General features: G+C 41.6%; 2 non-coding genes across 2 annotated transcripts; one reads left to right on the plus strand and one right to left on the minus strand.

Moving 5' to 3' along the window:
• Positions 1-4,630: 4,630 nt before the first annotated feature.
• Positions 4,631-4,737, plus strand: LOC112086884. The gene has a single exon (XR_002899738.1). It is a non-coding gene; the product is annotated as a small nucleolar RNA R71 (small nucleolar RNA).
• Positions 4,738-7,605: 2,868 nt separating this feature from the next.
• LOC112086892 lies at positions 7,606-7,712 on the minus strand. The gene has a single exon (XR_002899746.1). It is a non-coding gene; the product is annotated as a small nucleolar RNA R71 (small nucleolar RNA).
• Positions 7,713-9,487: the final 1,775 nt, after the last annotated feature.

Here is a 9,487-nt window from a genome sequence, read left to right on the forward strand (position 1 = left end):
TCTAGTGCTAACCACAAATGAGCTATCATGCATAGTGTAGAAGTGTGCAGGTCTAAATCATCATAGTTTTGCGTCAAAAATTCCTGAAAAATACTTAATGTCGAATAGGTTACATATTAAAATTTAAAAAGTACTTGAAATTTAAAAGCAAAAGCAGGAAAATAATTAGTACGGATAGACATCCTCCCCCAGACTTAAATCACACTGTCCCCAGTGTGAAAAAGTTGGTGAAAAGATGGTGAATAAAAGCAAAATAAGATAAAATAAGATAAAAGAAAAGAAAATGATGATAGAACCGTGATGGTAGTGAAGTGCTGATCAATCACTCATCCTCCAAAGTGTCGTCTGCGAACTGGTGCTGCTCCTGTAAGAAGGTGACAACGCGCTCAAAGTGTCGTCCCTGTCTTTCAACTCTGCGCTCCAGATCGGAATGAGTGTGTGATGATGTAGATGATGAGGCGTGGCCGGTCGAAATGGATGGCTGGAAATGAGCACGGGCCGCAGCTGCATCACGCCTCGCCTTGGCCACTATGTACTGGCCAATGGTGAATGGTAGGCGAGGTACGGATGGCAGAAAATCATCGGATTCCGGAGTCTATCTCGGGATAGACGCTGAAGGTAGGCGGACTCGGTGCTCCTCGGTGCCAGTGCAATACTTGTAACCAAACCTGTCTGGATCAAAATCGGCGCGAGAGATAGTGTGATCGCGAGAGAGATAAAGTAGATCATACCAGACATCGGGAAGTGGTTCGTCAGATGAGAAATCGAATCCTACAGCCTGTAGTATCGCTGTAATAGCACTCCGGAAAGCTGGAGTAGCGTCATCGCAACCATGTAAATCATGCTTCACCTTTACTATATTCTGCGATATGATCCAGGCAAAGCAGGCAAGTCGTGGATCATCCATAAACGGAATCTGAAGTGTAATGAGCTCAGTCTTCAAGACACCTCCCATGTTGGCTCTAGAGAAGATCGTGTGTGCTAAGAGTTTGTGCACAACTCTCACTGCTGGGTGGCTAAGAAGGGCTGACTTAGATCTCCCACTATCGTAAGCTCCATGACCCATCTCTCTCCATAGGTTAAGATCAGGTTCATCTTCAAGGTAGATGCCATTTGTGTACGGAAGCTTAAGAGCTTCACAAACCTCGGAAATGGTGAGAGAATAAGGCTGTCCGCGGATGGAAAATGACAAGATGCCATCTGATGCTCTTGGGTTCCTCCTCTTCGTGTGGTGGAGTGTAACGGTCGCTAAAAGCTCACGGACTAGCTCAGGATAAGTCGGAAGGTTCAGCTCCAAGTAGGGTCTCAGCTTAAGTGCATCGATGTACCAGATCACATCCTCTCTGATTCCAAGCATCTCGAGTGTATGATAATCAATGCAAGGCATGGGTTTGATGTTCAGCTTCTTGAAACGCCTCGCATAGTCCACTCTCGGGTTTGTCTCCCTCCCAATGTATCGAATCTGTGGTGGCTCGGGAGGTGCTCGTGTTTCTCTTGAGTGCTGGAGCAATCTCATCACATAGCTTCTTCTTCTCGGTCTGGCTTGGTTCAGCATATACTCTCCCAGAGTAGCATCGTCGGGCATGTCATCGGAGCTGTCACCAGTTCGACGGCTCCTTCGGGATCTGGTTTCATCCATTTTCTGCAAAATGAAATGATTCTTGGAAAAAAAGAGTGAATTTTGCTAATTTTAACACATTAAGATCTGTTATACTAATACTAGTATAAAGAGATTAATTAAAACTATTAGCAAACAAAATTGATATTAAATCAGAGAAATCAAGTAGTTCATGACTGAACTCGGATTTTTGATGTCCTCAACATAGAAATCTTCTAAAAATCGGTTTTTATGAGCAATTTCCATGTGAATTCTAAAGATTACCCAATACTAATCACTAATCGCACAAGACTAAATCAAATTCATCAATTTTGCTGTTCCAAATTCGATTTTTATGAAGCATGAAGAATCCAAATTTCAAAAATCTCAATTCCTCTTAAGCTAAGTGCTAAAATCGATTTTTAGATAACCTAAATGGATAATCTATCATTCTTAAGCTATTTCCACCATCAATAGACCAAGATTCTGGGTTTTTAAAGAAAACCCTAAGTTCAAAATCGAGTAAGAATGGTGAGTTTGAGGTTCATACCTTGCTTGAAAGAGAGAATTGATAACAGAATTGAAATCAGCTTTGAAAAAGAGTGAGGTTTGAGCCAAAAATCTCTTAAAAAGCTTAAGAACTGAAAAATGTGTTCTTTCTCCTAAATCTCTAAGTCTTTTTGGAGGAGAAGAGAAGAAAGAGTTTTGATCCAAAAAGTTTGTTTCTTTTCTTTAAAAAGCGTTTTTGAAGCAAAAACGGAAAATTTCTGAAAATTTTTAAGTTTACGGGAACTTACCTTTTCTTGTTTGCACATTAGGAAAGTTTAAATCTTACGGAGGATCTTTTCGGGTTTCACCTGGAACATTTCGGGAAAAACCGGGAATTACCAGGTAACACCGGGAATCACCAGGCAACACCGGAAATCAGCAGAAATCCGCGGAACCATCTCAACGACCAACGGCCGCGGTCAGGAGACGCGCGACCGCGGTGGATGAGGGCTCGGCCGCGGTCACATTCACGGTGCCGCGGTCGATGCACCGTTTGCCGCGGTCCCGTCTATTGCGACCGCGGGTCTTCCTCCTGCGACCTATTTTTCAATCTTCTCGTCTTTGCCGGGCCGAGCAGCTAAAGACCTACCTTTTTCTCCTTGGTTTTTCTAATTTTATGATTTTTTTTTTTGTGTTTTTTTTTGTTTTATAAAATACCTAAAACTTAAAAAGAAAAAGAAGGCATAAATTCTAAAAAGAAAAAGAAAACTAAAAGAAAGAGTACTTAAATGGGTTGCCTCCCATTAAGCGCTTTTGTTTTAAGTCGTTTAGCTCGACGTAAGCATGAGGAATCAGGCTGATTTGAATGGCACTCCACTTGATGTGCCTTTATCACTTCCGGTTGGTGGACGTTTTAATTCTTCTCCTTGAAGAGAAGTCTTCTTACCTTTAATCTTCTTTCGGACTTTAATGTTGTTCAGAACCCTTTTTGTGTTTTCGATCAGCTCCTGGATTTGGTCCTCACTAGTTTCCGTTGCATCTGGTGGAATGATGATCTTGATCTTTGCAAAAGCTTTCGGCTTCTCCTTTTCTTTCTCTTTTGGCTTGTTTCCTTTACTTGGAAATTCATCTAAGATAGTAGGTTAGTACCTTTTTCTGTCCACATTGAGGAAAACAGCATGCCGGTTTGCGTGATCAATAATTGCTCCTACTGTAGCTAGGAATGGTCTCCCACAAATGAGTGGCCTCTCCTTGTCTTTATCCATCTCCAGGACTTGGAAATCTGCTGGAACAATCTTATCTCCCACTAGAACTTGTAGATCATGAATCGCCCCTTCAGTATCTTTTTGAGATGAAGCTCCAAAAATAACCTTAACCGTCGATGTCTTTAAGGTTTTTTTGCCCAATTTTTCGGCAAATGTCTTAGACATGATGTTGACATTGGCTCCGGAATCGCACAAGCAGTCTGTAAACTTGATTCCTGAAATGAAACATTGGAAAACAAAACGTCCCGGATCATCGGCTTTGGTAAGCCTTTGAAACGGTGATCGTTCGGCTACCTTAAACGGTGGCTGCTTGAGATCGATATCCTTGTACAGTGGTACAAAGATTGGGGTTTCTTCTTTCTTTCCATCGGTTCCGGACTCTTCTTCGGGAAATGTTGTTATGGCGTTGCAAAACTTCTTAGGGTTATCTTCAACTCTTCCTGGAAGAACTCCACTTTGCCTCTTCATAGAGTCGGCTGTTTGGGCGACTTGCACATCTAACTTCTTTACGTGCGAAGATAAAGATTCAAACTTACCATTCAGATCATTGTACATGTAGTCTACTTTCACGTTCACGTCTTTAGATGCTTTTTCGTTCGTCATAACGAGCTGTTGGATTGACTGTTCAAGTCTACCGATTTGTGAAGCTAGCTGGTTCGTCGTGACTCCCTGCTGTTGTACAAATTGAATGTTAAAACCCGTACCTTGGTAGTTATATGGCTGTCGCGGTTGATATGGTACTATTCCTCCAAAGTTTCCACTTTGAAACTTGTTTTGGAAGGATTTTTGCTGAGGTGGGTAGTACTGATCTTGAGGATTCTCCACATTTGGATTGCGGTAAGAGAGATTGTTGTAATTTGCATTCCGGAAGTTGTTGTTGAAGTTGTTGTTGGAGCGATTTTGGTATGGCACCAGTGCTCCTACGTAGTTCACATCTTCTTCTTGAAATGCTTGATTAATGTGATCGATATCACCAGGTCCTTCCTCTTCTGCGCCATTGTTGGTTTCACAGGCATGGATCGGGCGATTGTTGATCTTCAGAAGCTGGCTCACCATGTTCTTCAACTCGGTTATCTCCTTGTTGTCTGTTCCGGCTTGCTTCATTGATCGATCATATTCAGGACAGTCATTGCTATTGGCTTGAGCCAAATTTTCGATGAGAGCTCTCCCTTGGGTTATCGTCTTTTGCCCAAAATCTCCATTGCTAGCTGTATCAAGTGAAAGTTTGTATTTTGGTTGCAAACCTCGGTAAAATGTGCTCAGCAGGCTTGATCCATGAAATCCATGATGAGGGCAATCACGTTCATAATCCTTAAAACGTTCCCAAGCTTCATAGAAAGATTCAGTTGGCCCTTGTTGAAAGGTTGAGATCTTCGTTCTCAAATTGTTCGACCTTGACTTAGTGTAGAAGTGGTTCAGGAAAGCAGTTCTACATTCTTCCCAATTAGTAATCGATCCTGCAGGCAAAGACTTCAACCAACGGTGAGCTTTATCTGCTAATGAAAAAGGGAACAACTTACATTTTAAATAGTCAGGTGGAACTTGGTTTGTTCTCATCATGCTGCAAATTTCTTCAAAAAGCTCGATATGGTCCATTGGATTCTCAGAAGGAACTCCATGGAACTGGTTTTGCTTCACCAATGAGATGATTTGAGGCTTGACTTCAAACTCATTCCGGTTTGGAAATGGTTTGAAGTAGTGCATCAAAATCAGCTATGCGATGGTTCCTGGCTTGTCTTCGTGTTAAATTGCTGGCGGAATGGGGCGGTGATGCGTTCACTCGGCTGCATTGCTGGGTGGTCACCATCGGCTACATTGATGGCTGGATCGAAGTCTTCACGTCCTTCTCTCTCTCGGTTCTGGTGGTTTCTTGGAAGAACCTCATCCTCCTCTCCATCTTGTCGAGCATGATCACCTTCTATGTGATCATTCTCATCGTTTTCTCCATGTTCGGACCTGTCTTGGTCCATATTTGAATTTCGATTAATAGGATCCCCAGGCTGGTCGTCGTTGGCCATTCCTTGCGTTCGTCTAAGTCTTTGAAGTTCTCTTTCGTGTCTGTCTATCTCGTCTAGAATTGGAATGTCTCCTGCAGGTCTACGCCTAGTATTCATGCAATTCAGAAAAACTTTAAGAAAGAACTAGAGATCAGGTGTCTAGAGCAGAAGTTAAAACAAGAAAAATAGCAAAAGGCAGCTAAACAAATCCCCGGCAACGGCGCCAAAAACTTGATGCGGTGCTGAGTGTGTCAACTACGTGAGGGAACAAGTTTTACCCTTAACAAACAAAAGAAAGCCGCAAGTGCACAGCTAATCAGTTGCAGTATTTAGGGATCGAATCAACAGAGATTTGTGTGCCTGGTATTCTTCTATGGTTTTTAACTTTATGTCTAGACTAAATTGGTTTTAAAGGTTGGTTGTTTTTCTTGCAGGTTAAACTAAAACAAAAGAAAGTAAATAAATCTATCCTAAAAAGCAAGTAAAGAAATCGAATGAAATGCAAATGGAATAAGTAAATATCGAACTAAACGAAAATAAGGCAAGTAAAATATCGCATGAAAGGTAAATAAGGCAAGTAAATAACGAACTAAGGAAATTGAAATGCAGGTCTAAGAAAGCAAGTAAAAATCGATGGAAATTGTAAACTATGGCTAAAAATGCTGAGCTTTTGGGAACTCTAAGGGATCATAATCGGTTTTAACAATAAGGTAGATAGATTGGGATTGACGGATAACAATATATGGGTTCTAGAGCTAGAGTACGGCGGTATGACTACGTCACTGTCGTGGTCATAACAACCTGTTTCTCGCAACCCTGACCAGTAGGTTTCCACTCATGGCCATGGAACGGAGAGAACGGAAGAGCTGCATAAGACTCGTCAATACTCACGATCTCGCCGCAGGTAGGTTTCCACTCCTACGGAAAAATCGCCTGTTTCATTCTAGGGCTGATACTTAATGAAAACTTTCGCAACACTAACTATCTAGATCAGATACTAGGTGATCAATCAAGCATACATGCAATAAGAACAAGAATAAACAGAGAACAGGTCAAAATCCCAGATCTATAAACCTAGATGTCTTAATCGATTATGAGAGCCCCTTTCAGGAACCCTAAGCCCAACTCGGGATCTACTCAGACATGGCTGAGTTCGACATCATCATTGGTTTTAATAAAAGTAATGAAAAACAGTAAAGAAAAGTGATAAAGAAAGCTTCTCTATTGAAGAACTCGGACTTGAAAAATCTTCTACAAAAATCTCATAAAAACGGCTAAAGGAAAAGGGTTTCTGTAAAGTATGAATTGCTCTCCCTAAAAACGACCTAAATGACATGTATTTATAGTCTCCAATACTCCATGGTCTATAGGGTTCCGGAATTGAGGCTGGGAATGACTTTGGGCTTCAGATAAGTGGGCTTTAAGTCGGAGCTTGAATGCCGCGGTCGGGAGTGCTGTGACCGCGGCTATTAGCTTGTTTCCCACGGTCGGGAGGCTTCTGACCGCGGCAAATAGCTTGTTGGCCGCGGTCGCGTGAGTTGCTGGCCAACTCCGCGTGGCTTCGGGGCTAATGGAATATCTTGAGATCCAACCGTTGGAATATCTTCGGGTCGTTGAAAGTGCATTTGAAAGCTGATTGATTCTTCTATAAGTTGTCCAATTTTGAGGGTGATCAGACGGTGAGAAGGTCTTCGTCTCTCTATGAGAGTTCTACAGTCTGCATTTATCCAAAAAAGTCTTGTTGTACCATTTTATGCCTCTTTATCCCAACTTACCTGAAAAGTCTTTTAAAATCCGTAAACATAGAAATCCTTTGAAAACCTTTGAAAATGGAGTAAAAACACCTGTAAAAGATATTAAAATGATCCATAAAAATGGTCAAAATCCAGTGTTATAAATAGCTGATTTTGATGCACCTACTCAAAATTTTCAGAATCGATCTGCGATTCAAGTACCATTTCCAAACCAGAATGAGTTTGAAGTCAAGCCTCAAATCATCTCATTGGTGAAGCAAAACCAGTTCCATGGAGTTCCTTCTGAGAACCCAATGGACCATATCGAGCTTTTTGAAGAAATTTGCAGCGTGATGAGAACAAACCAAGTTCCACCTGACTATTTAAAGTGTAAGTTGTTCCCTTTTTCATTAGCAGATAAAGCTCACCGTTGGTTGAAGTGTTTGCCTGCAGGATCAATTACTAATTGGGAAGAATGTAGAACTGCTTTCCTGAACCACTTCTACACTAAGTCAAGGTCGAACAATTTGAGAACGAAGATCTCAACCTTTCAACAAGGGTCAACTGAATCTTTCTATGAAGCTTGGGAACGTTTTAAGGAGTATGAACGTGATTGCCCTCATCATGGATTTCATGGATCAAGCCTGCTGAGCACATTTTACCGAGGTTTGCAACCAAAATACAAACTTTCACTTGATACAGCTAGCAATGGAGATTTTGGGCAGAAGACGATAACCCAAGGAAGAGCTCTCATCGAAAATTTGGCTTAAGCCAATAGCAATGACTGTCCTGAATACGATTGATCGATGAAGCAAGCCGGAACAGACAACAAGGAGATAACCGAGTTGAAGAACATGGTGAGCCAGCTTCTGAAGAGCAACAATCGCCCGATCCATGCCTGTGAAACCAACAATGGCGCAGAAGAGGAAGGACCTAGTCATATCGATCACATTAATCAAGAATTTCAAGAAGAAGATGTGAACTACATAGGAGCACTGGTGCCATACCAAAATCGCTTCAACAACAACTTCCAGAATGCCAATTACAACAATCTCTTTTACCGCAATCCAAATGTGGAGAACCATCAAGATCAGTACTACCCACCTCAGCAAAAATCATTCCAAAACAAGTTTCAAGGCAAGGTGGAAACTTCGGAGGAATAGTAACAATCAATTTGTACAACAGCAGGGAGTCACGACGAACCAGCTAGCTTCACAAATCGGTAGACTTGAACAGTCAATCCAACAGCTTGTTATGACGAACGAAAAAGCATCTAAAGACGTGAACGTGAAAGTGGACTGCATGTACCATGATCTGAATGGTAAGTTTGAATCTTTATCTTCGCACGTAAAAAAGTTAGATGTGCAGGTTGCCCAAACAGCCGACTCTATGAAGAGGCAAAATGGAGTTCTTCCAGGAAGAGTTGAAGATAACCCTAAGAAGTTTTGCAACGCCATAACCACATTGCCCGAAGAAGAGTCCAGAACCGATGGAAATAAATAAGAAACCCCAATCTTTGTACCACTGTACAAGGATACCGATCCCAAGCAGCCACCGTTTAAGGTACCTGAACGATCACCGTTTCAAAGGCTTACCAAGGCCGATGATCCGGGACGTTTTGTTTTCCAGTGTTTCAGGAATCAAGTTTACAGACTGCTTGTGCGATTCCGGAGCCAATGTCAACATCATGTCTAAGACATTTGCCGAAAAATTGGGCATAAAAACCTTAAGGACATCGACGGTTAAGGTTATCTTTGGAGATTCATCTCAAAAAGATACTAAAGGGGCGATTCATGATCTACAAGTTCTAGTTGGAGATAAGATTGTTCCAGCAGATTTCCAAGTCCTGGAGATAGATAAAGACAAGGAGAGGCCACTCATTTTTGGGAGACCATTCCTAGCTACAGTAGGAGCAATAATCGATCACGCAAACCGGCATGCTGTTTTCCTCAATGTGGACAGAAATAGGTACTATCCTACTATCTTAAATGAATTTCAAAGCAAAGGAAACCGACCAAAAGAGAAAGAAAAAGAGAAGCCGAAAGCTTTCGCGAAGATCAAGATCATCATTCCACCAGATGCAACAGAAACTAGTGAGGACCAAATCCAGGAGCTGATCGAAAACACAAAAAGGGTTCTGAACAACATTAAAGTCCGAAAGAAGATTAAAGGTAAGAAGACTTCTCTTCAAGGAGAAGAAGTAAAACCTCCACCAACCGGAAGTGATAAAGGCACATCAAGTGGAGTGCCATTCAAATCAGCCTGACTCCTCATGCTTATGTCGAGCTAAACGACTTAAAACAAAAGCGCTTAATGGGAGCAACCCATTTAGGTACTCTTTCTTTTAGTTTTCTTTTCCTTTTTAGAATTTATGCTTTCTTTTTCTTTTTAAGTTTTAGGTATTTT

This window comes from Eutrema salsugineum, unplaced genomic scaffold, assembly GCF_000478725.1.
Source record: "Eutrema salsugineum unplaced genomic scaffold, Eutsalg1_0 scaffold_2, whole genome shotgun sequence".
Taxonomy (NCBI): domain Eukaryota; kingdom Viridiplantae; phylum Streptophyta; class Magnoliopsida; order Brassicales; family Brassicaceae; genus Eutrema; species Eutrema salsugineum.